This window comes from Ostrinia furnacalis, unplaced genomic scaffold, assembly GCF_004193835.3.
Source record: "Ostrinia furnacalis isolate ACB-3 unplaced genomic scaffold, ASM419383v2 OfSCF7708, whole genome shotgun sequence".
Classification (NCBI taxonomy): Eukaryota; Metazoa; Arthropoda; class Insecta; order Lepidoptera; family Crambidae; genus Ostrinia; species Ostrinia furnacalis.
Genome location: NW_021137947.1, coordinates 409,289 through 423,928, shown reverse-complemented (window position 1 = coordinate 423,928; position 14,640 = coordinate 409,289). Strand labels below are relative to the sequence as shown.

General features: G+C 37.9%; 1 protein-coding gene across 3 annotated transcripts in view; it reads left to right on the top strand.

Moving 5' to 3' along the window:
• Positions 1–3,970: 3,970 nt before the first annotated feature.
• The window catches only part of LOC114365957 (muscle calcium channel subunit alpha-1), a 55,988-nt gene continuing 45,318 nt past the window's right edge, over positions 3,971–14,640 (top strand). For 2 of the 3 annotated variants that reach the window (XR_003656989.1, XM_028322705.1), the window contains exon 1: positions 3,982–4,285. The gene's annotated coding sequence lies outside the window, so the exon portion shown is untranslated. Of the gene's footprint in view, positions 4,286–14,640 lie in introns of all 3 variants that reach the window. The other variant, XM_028322703.1, reaches the window with a different exon arrangement.

The following is a 14,640-nucleotide window of genomic DNA, read 5'->3' as shown; positions in this document are numbered from 1 at the left end:
AAATTCCACGCGGGCGAAGCCGCGGGCAGAAAGCTAGTATTAGATAAATTGATACTGAAAGCTTATAAATTGCTTATTAAGTTAAATGTTTTCGTTTTTCTTTTGGTTCACCTTAATTCATTACTTCTCAGTAATTTGTCTATTAAAAAGAAAGTATTGCATATTGATGGTATACAGGTTGAGTATTATCGTGGTAATTATTGTTTCAAAACTTCGTATTTGATTCCTAGCTCGAATTTGTATTTTCAAAAATGTATTGAAACCTTTTTAGTTTATACTGCAACGTCTTGTGGCTAGCGAGACTTTTCCTCATCATCATCATCATCATCTCAGCTGATAGGACGTCCACTGCTGAACATAGGTCTCCCCCAATGCCTTCCATGTTGCTCGGTTGGTAGCGGCCTGCGTCCAGCGCCTTCCTGCTACCTTTATGATGTCGTCGGTCGTGGACGTCGCACGCTGCGTTTTCCGGTACGCGGCCTCCACTCCAGAACCTTGCTGCCCCATCGACCGTCAGTTCTGCGTACTATGTGCCCTGCCCATTGCCACTTCAGCTTGCTAATCCGTCGAGTCTTTTCCTATCTGTCATAATTTTTACAGTTTTGAAAAAGTCCTCACAAACTGAAATTCAGTCTGTATTATTTCAAATACTTATTACAAAGACATTCATGCCCCTATTCACAAACATTACTTTCAGGTCTCAAAGTGCGCGTGGATGAACACGAATCAATCACAGAGCTCTATTCAACGCTGTGCGTTCGATTTGCTACTTCGTCATTTGTGAATACGTCCATCCCATTCAGTCCAAATCCACGCGTGTGTAGCGAGCTGCGTCTAAAATAAGAGAAACAAACAAAATGATTCAACACCCAAGGGTGGAGTGGCGAAAAACATATTTATTCAAGACGATTCACGAGGCTGTCGACGCCTCGTACACAACATACTGTCATTTTCAGACACGATTTTGACGAAATAAGATGGTTTAATTTGATTCATCATTTACTTTATTGGATGTCAAGTCATTGTACCTGAGTAAGTACGAGTATATTCAAGTCTACAAGACACATTACATTCTTTGACTATAAATTGGGCTTTATGGGAATTAATTTTTACAAGCAATGATTTTCAGCTGGCCCCCAGCTTATTGGAGATTGGAAGGTTATGTAATTGGAGGTATTGATATTGGCTGACTAATTTATTACTACTCATAATATAGGTAAACTAATCTCAACAATCTATAATATAAAAATTAATCGCAAAATATGTTGGTAAGCGCATAACACAACAACGCTTGGACCAATTTTACCAATTTATTTTATATTCGTTGAAGTCCAAGGATGGTTTTTAGAAAATAACAACCCCTGAGGGAGTAAAACGGGGTCCACGTGTATAAAGTCGCGGGTGGTTGCTAGAATAAAACAAAAAAGTCAAATCAACGGCTTTGGAAAATTCCCCTTTTTGTAGATTAAACTCCACGTGACTGTAGCATAGTCACGTGCAAAATTTTAATACCTTTTTCATTGAAATTGGAACCTTAATGAATCAGAATAATTTACGTGGACATTTTGTGGTCGTGTTTTACGCTGAGCTAGATGTCAGTCGCTATACATATAACGTAGCTATTGTATTGAATATGACATGTTCGCTCATTACGTGACATGTTTAGCACTAATTAGGCCCACACGAACGTGTTCGGCCAAGCCTAGGTAGTCACTAAGCATTGGCAGAGCGTGTCCCTTAGTACACACCATGAAAAACTGAAATAGTGCCATGGGTGTACCAGAATAGGGTATTCGATGTCATTGACCGATAAACGTAACGGAAAAACTTCTCTAAAACACTGAAAATATTACTAGTTTTGAAAATCTTTAGGCTATGAATGAAATTAAATGACTTTTATTGAATTTTGACAAAGATTTAGTACATATTAATTGTCTTTGTGGAAATCCTTGGGGGGCTTTGTATAGCAGTAGACGTCATTTGGGTGAAACGAACGAATTTACGCCTGTATTCATAAACGAAAGTGAAGCAGCAAATCGAACGCACAGCGTTGAATAGAGCTCTGTGATTGGCTCGTTTGTCACGCTGTGCGTTCACGCGCACTATGAGACCTCATAGTAATGCTTGTGAGTACGGGCGTTAGTTATGAAAAAATAGGATAAAAATAAACATAATCTGAACAAAAATTGATCCAACACTCAAGTAGGTGTAATAAATATATTGGACGGGATCGGTTAGTTGCAACAACTATCTCCCGATCTATTAGTTGAGTCACTGATTTGAGATAACACTGCTTGCGGGTACCATTGGAACTCGGGGTGCTTTGGTAAGATTGTTTGGCGGAAGGTTAGACAAACTTCGTGGGTGTATAGGTAAGATCATATTAAGAATACAAGTTCGCCCATTTGACCCTAAGTAAGTTACTTTTTTTTTAAATTGATATTTTTGTTTTTATTTAATTTTTTCCAAAATTTGACCTGAAAACTGCTTATTTTTTTTCTCGCGTGTAGAAAACCACTTTTTTTCTCTGATAGTAATATCGAATATGTTTTTAGTCAAATAAAATAAATTTAGATCCAGATAATGATTCGATAGCTAGTTACGAGCCGCCAAAGTTTAACAAAAGTACAAACCACGATAAAAAATCAACTTAGAATTCGATTAAAAAAAAGGTGATAATGGATTGTCAATGATCTTAAAAACATCTCTAGCTTCTCTTCTTACCAATGATATAACACATGTAGTAATTAGATATTGAAATTTGTTTAAAATTCAAAGTTTAGGGAAGAAAATGGAATAATAATACAAGAAAATGGAATAATAATATCCATACAAAATGATTTTTCATGTTCAAAATGACATTATTGTAACTGTTTAAAAAATAGAATTTTGCTTTGGATGGAGAGAACGATAAGCTGTTCCTGTTGGTCCCACTAAATGCTTTGGGGAAAGATGAGAGCAGGAAACAGAGATGAAAGCTCATAAAGCTCTCAGTTGACCTTAGTCGACACAATCGACAAAAAGCACCATCGAGTTCGCATCGAGTAGTTTTCCACAGGTACCGCCGATGTCGTGGTCGGCCCAAATATTTTCAGTAATTTGTTAAAGATGGTGCAACTCAGCATTAGTTGACCTTAGTCGACACAATCGAGATAAAGCTCCATCGAGTTCGCATCGAGTAGTTTTCCACTGGTACCGCCATGGCGTGGTCGATCCGAGTATTTTCAGTATTATGGCGAGTGCGAGCTACGTAAAGCCACGGAGTCTGCCAGAAGTCCCTGCGGCTGTGTGCGTTCCAGTCAAAGATTAAACATCTTCAGAAACTCCATGTTGACACCATAGCGAATTGTTTTACATCTAGTATAATACCTATACTCAACGATCCACTCCACGAGTGTACAAGTAATGCTGCAATACGGGAGGAATGGCGACGGATTATGAAGCTTGCCACCAAACCACGTGTGCGGACCACGACCACTCTGGCAAGAGTGTAGCGTCGAAGAAGAAGACATAACACATATACACGAAAAGACTGTATTTTTCGTGAGAATCATGGAATGAGTTACAGGGTGTATACGCTTGATCTAGATTTTAAGAGACATGCGTGCTCATTTTGTGATAATTGTATACCAGCTTCGTTTAACTTTAATTCTGACAATGAACAGTTTTAGGTGGACGCCTACTCTCATATTAGACAAAGAAAAACTAATTTACTATCAGAAAGAATAACGTCTACTATTCACAGTTTATCATTTTTCAGTATTTCAATCAAAGTCATAACATGAAAACGTTTTTCTTTCATACGGTTTACTCAAACCGAAACTTCCCTTGAAACTTGATCAGAAAGTAGTGATTTTTCTGTTTGTCTATTTTAATCTTTGCCCTTGTCCTTACAGCGGCGCGCGCATGTGTGCGTGGCGCCATAACCCGCGGATTCTAACCTAAATTCGAATTTCGAGCTTCGCTTTCCGCGGACGCGCGCGCCCGGCCAGCACTCAATTTAAAAATAAAACATTATCATATTTTTTCGGCCAGCAACGTTAGCTACCGAAAAGTAACCTGACTTTTTCTTTTTTTTTGGGTAAAACCTCGTTTTTGGATGTGACGTTTTGTGAAATGTTTATTTTTAGTCCGTTACTAGTGTTGGGACCTGAGAATGTGCGGTGACAAATAGCCTCGGTATTGTTCAGCCTATGGACACTTTTTTAATGGCCAGTGATTAAGTGTTAGTGATGAAACGTAGAAAGTGATTGTCTTTGGATTTTGGGACTCGCAATTCGAATAGGTAACGTACTGGCACTATTTTCGTAATGCAATTAGATTGTTGTGATAAATATGCTCTATTGTCGGAAACTTCTAGCAATTTCTATTTTAAGGGCCCAGGGTTCTTTAATTTGTTGATTTCGTGTCATTTTTTTCATAATAGGGTGATAATCTGTTTTACATTATTTTATAACGAATCATTCGAACATCAATATTAAGCTTGTGGTGGCAGAACTTTAGTAAAACAACACAAGGCTTAAATCGAATGAAAAACATTTTTCTCTACACCTGCAGGCCCTGCAGCTAAAGGGTTAACACATCAGTGACCTGAAAAATTTAACTGAATTTGAAAATAAAGTGGAAATGCATTATTCATGAGAAAAAAATGTAAGCTCAACCTATTGCGAATGTTTCCACCATAGATATTCAACATTCTCTATGATTTGCAAATATTTACCATAAAATACTCTCTCTCTCTCTCTCTCTCTCTCTCTCTCTCTCTTTTTCTCTTAATTTTTCCTTTCTCTCTCTTCCTTAATGGAAAGTTAAGATGACTAAAGGCTAATTTTTCAATCGCCGGATAACTTTTAACCGAAGAATAGACACATTGACCGTTCTAGTACGGGAATTTATGTCAAAATTACAATTTTATTCTTCAGTTAAAAGATAATCGACGGCTTAAAAACCGTCCTTATTGACCTAATGGTAAGTATAAACAAATTAACTAGAAATTAGAACGTAGAGCTGTTTAACTGCGTTAAAAGTTAAATATGGAAGCCATAACAATACCAAATTAACTCCCGCTTATAGAACAGACTGTTAAAGTGTAAACAAACTTTATATAGATGATTTGTGGCGATTAAGAGGTTAACACTGTTAATATTAAATAGGTTGTTATAAAAAGGACTTTATGGTTTTTTATTTACGATGAAAAGTACAAACGATGGCAAATCAAGCTGATTAAGCTTAGAGTAGGCGCACACCGTTGATTTTTAGTTGGCCGATAGTTGTGCCCGATTTTAAATTGTATGAAGAATCGGCCAAATCGAATCGGCGTAGTGTGCGCACTCCCATACATGCCCATACTGATCAACTGCCCGACTAAACTATCGGCCGACGAAAAATCAACGGTGTGCGCCTACTCTTAGACAGACATAGCTGATTAAGCATATACAAGACATCATAGATTGTTGTGATAAGTGCCAACATAAAACAGGGAAACCAGCAAAAAATAGTCCTGCAAAAAACGGGATGTCTCCTTTTTATGCAAGACAGGGCAGGAATATGACCGCAATCGCACCTGGTGATAAGTAAGATGCAGTCTAGGATGGTTCATATCTCCCCTGTAAGTCCCTATTCACTCTTACCTTGAAAAGGCCCGGCAGTGTTCAGGAAAGACAGCTGCAGGCGGCGAATTCCAGTCCCTAGCTGTAGCTCTTTGGGAAAAAGCCCTTAATGTTCAGTGAAGTTCCTTTAGTAGGAGAACCAGAGTGACTGACATAGCCCGCAGAATCGCTAAAATCAAGTGGCAGTGGGCGGGGTACATAGCTCGAAGAGCTGATGGCCGCTGGGGCAGGAAAGTTCTTGAGTGGCGACCACGAGCTGGAAGACGTAGCGTGGGCAGGCCTCCCACTAGGTGGACCGACGATCTGGTGAAGGTCGCGGGAAGTACCTGGATGCAAGCGGCGCAGGACCGGTCTTTGTGGAAATCCTTGGGGGAGGCCTTTGTCCAGCAGTGGACGTCTTTCGGCTGAAACGAACGAACGAACGAACAAACGAAGTTCCTTTAGTTTTGTTAATATTACCGTGGTTTTGTATTGATGTCAGTTTTTGGGCAAATACGTAGGTTTACCTATTTATCTATGTATAGCATTTCCCCATAGATCAATCTCGCAGCAGGTTATCTCACAATGTTTTCCATAACCAGCCTCTACCTACAAACTCTACTTATCTTTACGACCATCAATCAAAACACTGGGAACGAAAAGCATAGAAGCTTACTGCTTAATAAGACAGAGAGGGAATATAGTTCCCACCTTATTTTTAACCTTATTACGTTGTTATCCGTTCAAGGTGAAAAACTTTATTGGCGTTATTTACCAACCCAATAGATTTCATGTATGTTTTTTAGTGTTTCTGTAAATTTACTTGAGCTCGATTTTCCTGATATTGAAAGATAAATAACGCTTTTACGATAAAATATAACGTGTTTACGATCAAATTGACACTTAATTTTGTCTTGTTATATAAAAACAGCGTTGCGAGGTGAACGAAGAAATTACTAAAATATCCATCGCAATGTTGCATTATGAAACAACATCCAATATTATGAATCAAATTCGAATTCATAAAATTTATCTGACGTCAATTTGTGTTTCAGTAAAAACTAATAAATGTCTTCTGAAGCAACAGATTTGAACATGCAGAATGGGTACATAATAGAATACTAGCTTTCCGCCCGCGGCTTCGCCAGCTTGGAATTTTTTATATCACAGGAAAACTTTATCACGCGTGTCCCTGTTTCAAAAACCGGGATAAAAACTATCCTATGTCCTTTCCCGGGACTCAAACTATCTCTATGCCAAATTTCATCAAAATCGGTTCAGTGGTTTAGGCCTGAAAGCAAGACAGACAGAGTTACTTTCGCATTTATAATATTGGTATAGATAGTAAATGGGGATTATGGGTACTTAGGAATACATTGAAATACAGACTTTTGATTCGTATACATGTAGAGTAAATGTACACGTACAAAGTAATTGATTAGATTCTTTCTGTTTCAAATGTACTTTTAAAGCAAGTGTCTAAGTAACGAACAACTTTACACAGTTGTTTCTATGATTGAATCGTTCACCACTTTCACTAGTTACAGCAAAGAATCTTTATTTTCTCCGTGGCTTGGGGAATAAAGTTTTTTCCTAGAATGGCTTAATATTTTGTTTATTTCCATAATATTCGGTGTAAGGTTGGGCGTCCTTGAGTGCTGAATTTGGCAAGCGTGTAGGACGACCTTTGTGAAAAATGGGCTTTTGCGACTTTGAAAAGGCCGTTAAAATGAAAATAGTAATTTCTTTATCAAAATCTATAACAATATCGTAAATGTAAAATTTCTATATCTCCAGCTTTTGCCCACGGTTTCGCCCGCATGAAAATTTGTCTGTCACAGAAAAACTCTATTGCGCTCGTCCCTGTTTCAAAAACTGAGAAAAAATATCCTGTCCTTTCCTGGAATTCCAACCATCTCTATACTAAATTTCATCAAAATCAGTTCAATGGTTTAGCTGTAAAAGCGTAACAGACAGACAGTTACTTTATAATACTAAGGGATTCAAATCCGTGAATCTCGTACTGACTTTGTAGTCCGATAAATCGTGAAGTGATGTGTGAGATAATCTTTATTTATAAACGATATTATAAATATGCTCTTCTCCTAGGTCCTCTATAATATCAACATCATCAGATCTTATTTTTTCTCCACACAATGGCACGACTGTATAATTTTCCAAGGACAAAAGAATTTGGCCTACACGCTCTACGCCAAACTGGTTGTGGAAGCCTGATGGTCTCATGTTTTGTCCCTAAGGCCCAGAACAGACGGTGAAACGCAACTGCAATGAAACTGCAACTTTCTGATGATTCTTATGAATGAAACTGAAAGTTTCAAACTGATCGTGTCATGTGCGATCTCTCAACTCTCAACGGACGCTATGGCAGAAACTTAGATGCAACTCAAAAGTAACTAGCAGTTGCAGTTTCGTTGCAGTTGCGTTTCACCGTCTGTTCTGGGCCTTAGTTGTTTATCAAGAAAATGTGGCCCCATAATCGTTTACTAAAAGTGGTACAGCGCCAAGCCTGACAGACTAGCTAGTCTTTCCTAAAAGTACGAGTATACGAGTACATAGATATTGTATACGCCCTACACCATGAGAAAACCATGATAATGAAAATGCTGGAATGCAAGCCAAGGTTAAATGTACAGTGGACCACAATTTTTTGTAGCAAAACCGAATCTATTAGAAGTACTTAAGACTACAGTTTTTTGCTTGAAGGGCTGTACTGAGCCAAGTACAAGGTTTATGAATATGTAAGTGAGGCACCCAAATATATTGTGCTCACTCTACTTTATGTCGTTGTATGTATGGAGATGACAGTTATTACGGTGTGGTGTTATCGAAATATTCTATGGTGGAATGGCGTTTTCCTTTTGGCTTGATTATTAGAGTTGATTACATAAACTTTTGATAAAACGAATCGAAATCTAAAACGTAGCCAAAAACTCATGATGATTTAGCTAACTAAAAATCATAATAACCTTCTAAGTATAATTTGATATTGAACTATTTCAGTATTACATTATTTCTTATTGCAATCAAATATTTATGTTTACTCAAATTAACTAGAGTGCTTGGTCCACTTTTAATGTACAGTGACACCACCTTATCGTGAATATATTGGTTACAAACAATCTACATAAACAATCTAAATACAGCTGTAATTTGGAGAGTACATAAATCTAACACGATATTATCGATCTTTGTAAGATTTGAGAGATGCCTACATCATCAGAGCACGACCCTCTCTCTAATATCACCAGATACAATCATCATCATTTCAGCCATAGGACGTCCACTGCTGAACATAGGCCTCTCCCAATGCTTTCCACATTGATCGATTGGTAGCGGCCTGCGTCCAGCGCTTCCCTGCTACCTTTACAATGTCGTCGGTCCACCTTGTAGGTGGACGGACCAGATGCAATAGAAGGATTAAGTCTACACTCCCCCAGCTGGCTAGACGGGTTGGGGAGATTGAATCTTTACATATTTGTTCTTAAATTATATTTTACGACATCCACGAAGTCAGGTCATAGCAGACTTATCAACTCGGAAAGGGATCAACATCGTATCGCCTTTCGCGAGCTGTCAATTGCGAAGCGACGCGTTTACGTTACGGTGCGGATTAGTGTGCGTTGTAGTATGGAGTTTCATACAAAGAATACCTACTGATCACCTCGAGTTGATACGGTGCGATCCCTTTGCGGGTTGATACGTGACACATTTTTTGCTAAAACCACACGGCCAAAAGATAAAAATATCAAAATATTTATGTTACTGCCAAGTGCCAACAAAAAGACGAATAATCCATACTTACAGCATAAAAGCCACCCCTGTGACAATCAAAAGAAATGATGGAAGTTAAGCGAGGGGCAGACCGAAATAGGGACAGTAATTATTCGTGACCTACTTACTATGGAGACGATAATGCTTAGGCAACTATTATATGGGCCAATGAAGATTTATATTGTTTTGGAGGAAGTTTTGTAACTAATGGCCTATGGGAATACCTAAGTAGAGTTTGATGGAAAAGGCTACCCAACCCGTCTAGCCAGCGTGGGGAATGTAGGCTAACGCCCGTTTTCACAAACATTACTAAGGGATATCACAGTGCGCGTGGACGCATAGGGTGACACACGAACTTATTCTCCTTTGTTTATTTTAATATGTTGTGAGTTGTAACATTCACTGTGGGCCAAGTGCCCCTCTCTCATGGTGTCTGCAGAATACCAGTGGCCGTAACGTGCCCCCGAGTACGTTATGGCCTCATACTGAGCAGAGACCAATTTGGTACAACAATTGTATTATTTTACTTTTTAATGTCAATGTGTATCATTTAGTACCAAATAAATATTTTTTTCTTTCTTTCTTTCTTTCTTTCAATCACAGAGCTCTATTCAACGATATGCGTTCGATTTGCTGCTTCACTTAAGGCCGGGTAACAGAGAAAATGGCGAAAATGAGGTTTTCATTTTTCATTTTTGAGGTACTAAACAGTAAAATAAAAGGCTAAGATTTTTTTTGAGCATAGTTGAGGATATTTTCTAGGGCTATTAACGGATGGAAACACGATTTGATGAAGTTGACTCGATAGAATAAATTCCCAAAGTTACCTCTATTCGTTTTCTAATAATGGTTTTATTTTTAAAATAAGCGATTTGAGATTCTGAATCTTTTACTAAACTAAAGTTCAGAAATAACTTGAGGGCTTTTAACGGATGAAATTTTTATATTGCGTCTTATTTAGTTACTATGTTAAAAAATGTGGAAAAAATCGCCCATGACGGCTTGGACAATCTCAATCAGTCGCGCGGTGGCGCTTACGGAGGACGGACGCGTGCCAGTTTTTTGGACGTGACAGTTCTCGATTTGTCAATATTTTTGACAATGATGACTTTGATGAGTCACAGTATAATAATACCAGTGTTACTGGAGAAAGCTAAAATTTTTGATATATATTTATTCGATTCTAGAATATATTCCCAAAAAGTCTGAAAGGTGTTTTAATTTGTATCACTTGGATATGATTTCTATTAGAAAGTGTTGTGAGTGTGACGCTTGAAGGGAAGGAAGTCAACCTAACCTAACCAACTGCGTATTTCTATACTGTGTAGCTGGAAATTGTGGCGGGAGCTCTTTGACGCGCTGTTTTCGGCGAAGAATTGCGCGCGCAGATTTTGACAGCGCGAAATACCTACTTTAGAAGAAATACCAAGCCTTAAGCAAGCATCGTGAATACGGGCGATAGATTGATATAACTGACGAAAGCTTTCGAATGTAGACCACGTTTCAACAAACGTAGTGTAGAACGGCCCCTTTAGTGTAAGTTCTTTGACCCCCCTGCTCAAACACAAAAAGTAACACATCATCATCATCATCTCAGCCACAGGACGTCCACTGCTGAACATAGGCCTCCCCCAATGCTTTTCATGTTACCCGGTTTCAAAGTAACACAAAGAAAACATTTTGGGATAGAAACGTAGCAGTTCCTAGGAAGTAAAAGGCCAGAGAGCTTTTTTAAAAGCTGTTTTATTATTTTTGGATCTCTCCATTCCCTTCTACTACTGACTTAAGTGATAGCGATTTGAACCTATACCTAAGTCTAAGCCTAGGCGCAGACCATCGATTTTTCGTCGGCCGATAGTTTAGTCGGGCAGTTGATCAGTATGGGCATGTATGGAAGTGCGCACATTACACCGATTTGATTTGGCCGATTCTTCATACAATTTAAAATCGGGCACAACTATCGGCCAACTAAAAATCGATGGTCTGCGCCTAGTCTAATACAGAGTAACTTTAGTTTACCGATAGTCTAGACATAACATTTTCATTTTAAGCCTTTTTCCAACGAAAATCTTTATAAAACTGATATTTACAAAACAAAATGTCAATTCAGTGCGTCGCTTCATAAATTACAAAGGGTTGAAGGCCTCATTAAGGATTCTATACATATACCTACTATGTTCGCGTCTGAGGTCATCGTACCCCATAGTACACCATAATTTATGGCTCGACCGTGTAGATGTAGGTATATATCTACTTGAGAAGTAGTTTAGGGGTAATGTATGATGTTTGTATGGTACTACGAAAGTTTGGAATATCTACACTAATAATATAAAGAGGAAAACTTTGTTTGTTTGGTTGTAATGAATAGGCTCAAAAACTACTGGACTGTTTTTTAAAATTCTTTCACCATTCGAAAGCTACATTATCCACGAGTAACATAGGCTAAATTTTATTTTGGATAAAAATAGGGTTCCGTAAAATATGTAGATAATTTAGTCCACGCGCGCGAAGCCGCGGGCGGAAAGCTAGTTGTTGATATAGTGCTTGATTCATTGATTTATTATACCTCATACCTCGGGCACTGATTGAGTTAAACGCAAGACCTATAGTTTGTCATTGGTAAAAGAATACAATATTCCGCAAACGAAAGGTAAACCGTAGAGAAATAAAGTCCCTTTAGTTGATTTGCTATTTCTGCCCCAATTTTTAAACGCCTCATACATAAAATTAAGCACTAAAGTGAGACTTTTCTCAAGCTTTTAGAAGTAGAGTGTAAAAGCTTAAACTTATAAAATGAGGACTAGAAGTTAAGGTTCGACTTCCCTCCAGTGCAAAACGGATGACAGGTGATAAAGCAAAGGTTATGTAACCTTTAAGAAAAGATTTCCACGGACAGTAAATATAAATGGGGACAATATCTTGTGAGCTATTAGTTATTATAACATTTTTCACAAAATTGCTTAAAAACATGGACAGCCGATAGGCCAGCAAGGTTCTGGAATGAAGGCCGCGTACCGGAAAACGCAGCGTGGGACGTCCACCTACAAGGTGGACCGACGACATCGTAAAGGTAGCAGGGAAGCGCTGGAAGCAGGCCGCTACCAATCGATCAACATGGAAAGCATTGGGGGAGGCCTATGTTCAGCAGTGGACGTCCTATGGCTGAAATGATGATGATGATGATGGAAATTTTTGGATCATAGAGTCTGGCTGTGTAGTCTGACATCATCTTCCAAATAAAGTGGCAGTGACAGTGCAATGTCATCACGCTTTAGTGCGTCACTGAAAATCTAATTACTGATTTAGAACGTCAACATTGGCGTGCTATTATGTCTATCACTATCTTATCATAGTGTTGTAGCTATGTTGATTTATCGATAAACTTTTAGATCAAAGTGTCTATCTATAGTATAGTATATAATGTCAATAAATTAAAGAAACAAACTAGAGATAAGTACCTACAAGAGCATGAATTTTAGATTTGATAAACATAATTGTTCCCAATAAATTATTTTAATCATCAATCAAGCGATCTATTGGTTTGGTGCCTTGATATCGATAATCTCGTATTACTTTTAATATTATCGATATATCGTCACCGTCGATACAGCACTATCTTATCGCGTAAACACTACATCTATCGATCCAGCCTTATCAAGGATAGAGGATTAGTTTTGGATAACTTTCGATATTAGTCTGCCCTCCGATATTTTGTTTGCAAGTCAGTGTACTTACTATGTTAGGTTCTTTTCAGGTTCTGACAATAAGATTTACAAATTTTTCTACTCATATAGCAGACCAAACAGAATTAGTAACAATGACATAAATATTACTGTCATTTCTTCCTTCTACAAACACATAATATCATCTACCTAATATGAAAAAAGTTTTATTATTTTATTTATTTATAGGTATATACATTATAGATACATACATTATAGGTACATACAATACAACAAGTTAATATCACTAGTAATATCTGAGACTGGGTTACACTATCTTACTTTAACTATAGCAAACGTTAAAAGTCTGTCAAACTCTATACAATAATCAACCGTTACTTTAACTTTGACAAATGTCAAAAATCTGTCAAACTCCATACAAAAACACTGGTATTAATACAATTCGGCCTAAAAAAGAAAAATATGATTAGACACATTTGACATTCACATTTCTTTCTATTCAGAAACATCTTAATAAATGTCACCTCGCCACTCAAATATTTTAGGGGTTGCTATTTTAAAACGGTTAGGATTTTTTTAAATTGGATTGTCCTGTATAAGTACATAAGTAGGCAGGAGGTATTCCCAGGGTTCAATAACTCGATTACTTATTTATAATCGATATCCATTAGACAAGCGAGTATCGAGTGGGCACAACAATCGCCCAAAACTAATGAAGCTCTATTTCGGTGAAGTTTGTTCTAAGAATACCAAATATAGACGCACGTGTTCTGGGTGGTAGCGCATTTTCTTACATAACTTTTCAATTCCTATCATTGGAGGTCCGAAAATATTTCTCATACAATTTGATACCATAATGATCATTCCTCATAAAAAATTTAAAACCTACATATTTAAAAACATAATCATTGATATTCATAATATCACTAATCATACACTTAGTTTTTACTAATATTTGTTTTCATATATTTTTCTATACTAATGATCGAAACTCATAATCATTCGAATAAATAACTATAATATTCATAAATGTGATGTATCCTAATATTTGTTTTCATAAATTTATTACTCATAAGTGTATTTATCCATATTATTGAAAATCATGATGTCTAAATTCGTATTAAATCGTATTTTAACATTAAATTAATTTGAAATGGTCCAAAACTAGCAATATTTTGTGCCACAAAACTAACGTGACAGAAACGAATCGCTGCAAAACCGACTCCACGTAGTCTTGTCTGCCCTACCCCTAGAGTGTAATTTAAAAGCCGGAGGCGCGGAGGGAGGGCAGCCCTCGCCCGCTGTAACGAGGCTCAGGCGCCCGGGCGAGCTGGAGCGGCTGAGGCTGGTCGCCGAGGCGCCGAAGGCGCCGATGGCGATCCAAAAAGCCGAAGCTGCGGAAGCAAGCGTGGGTGCCTGAGCCTCGTTACGCAAGGGCGGAAGGGCTGCACATCCCGCAGCGCCGGAGACGAGGAGATACCAATGCATGCTGCATGCTTGCTTTCATGCTGCATGCTCTGCATGCTTATCTACTCTATTAAATTATATATGATTTTTTTAAAGATACGAGTATGTCT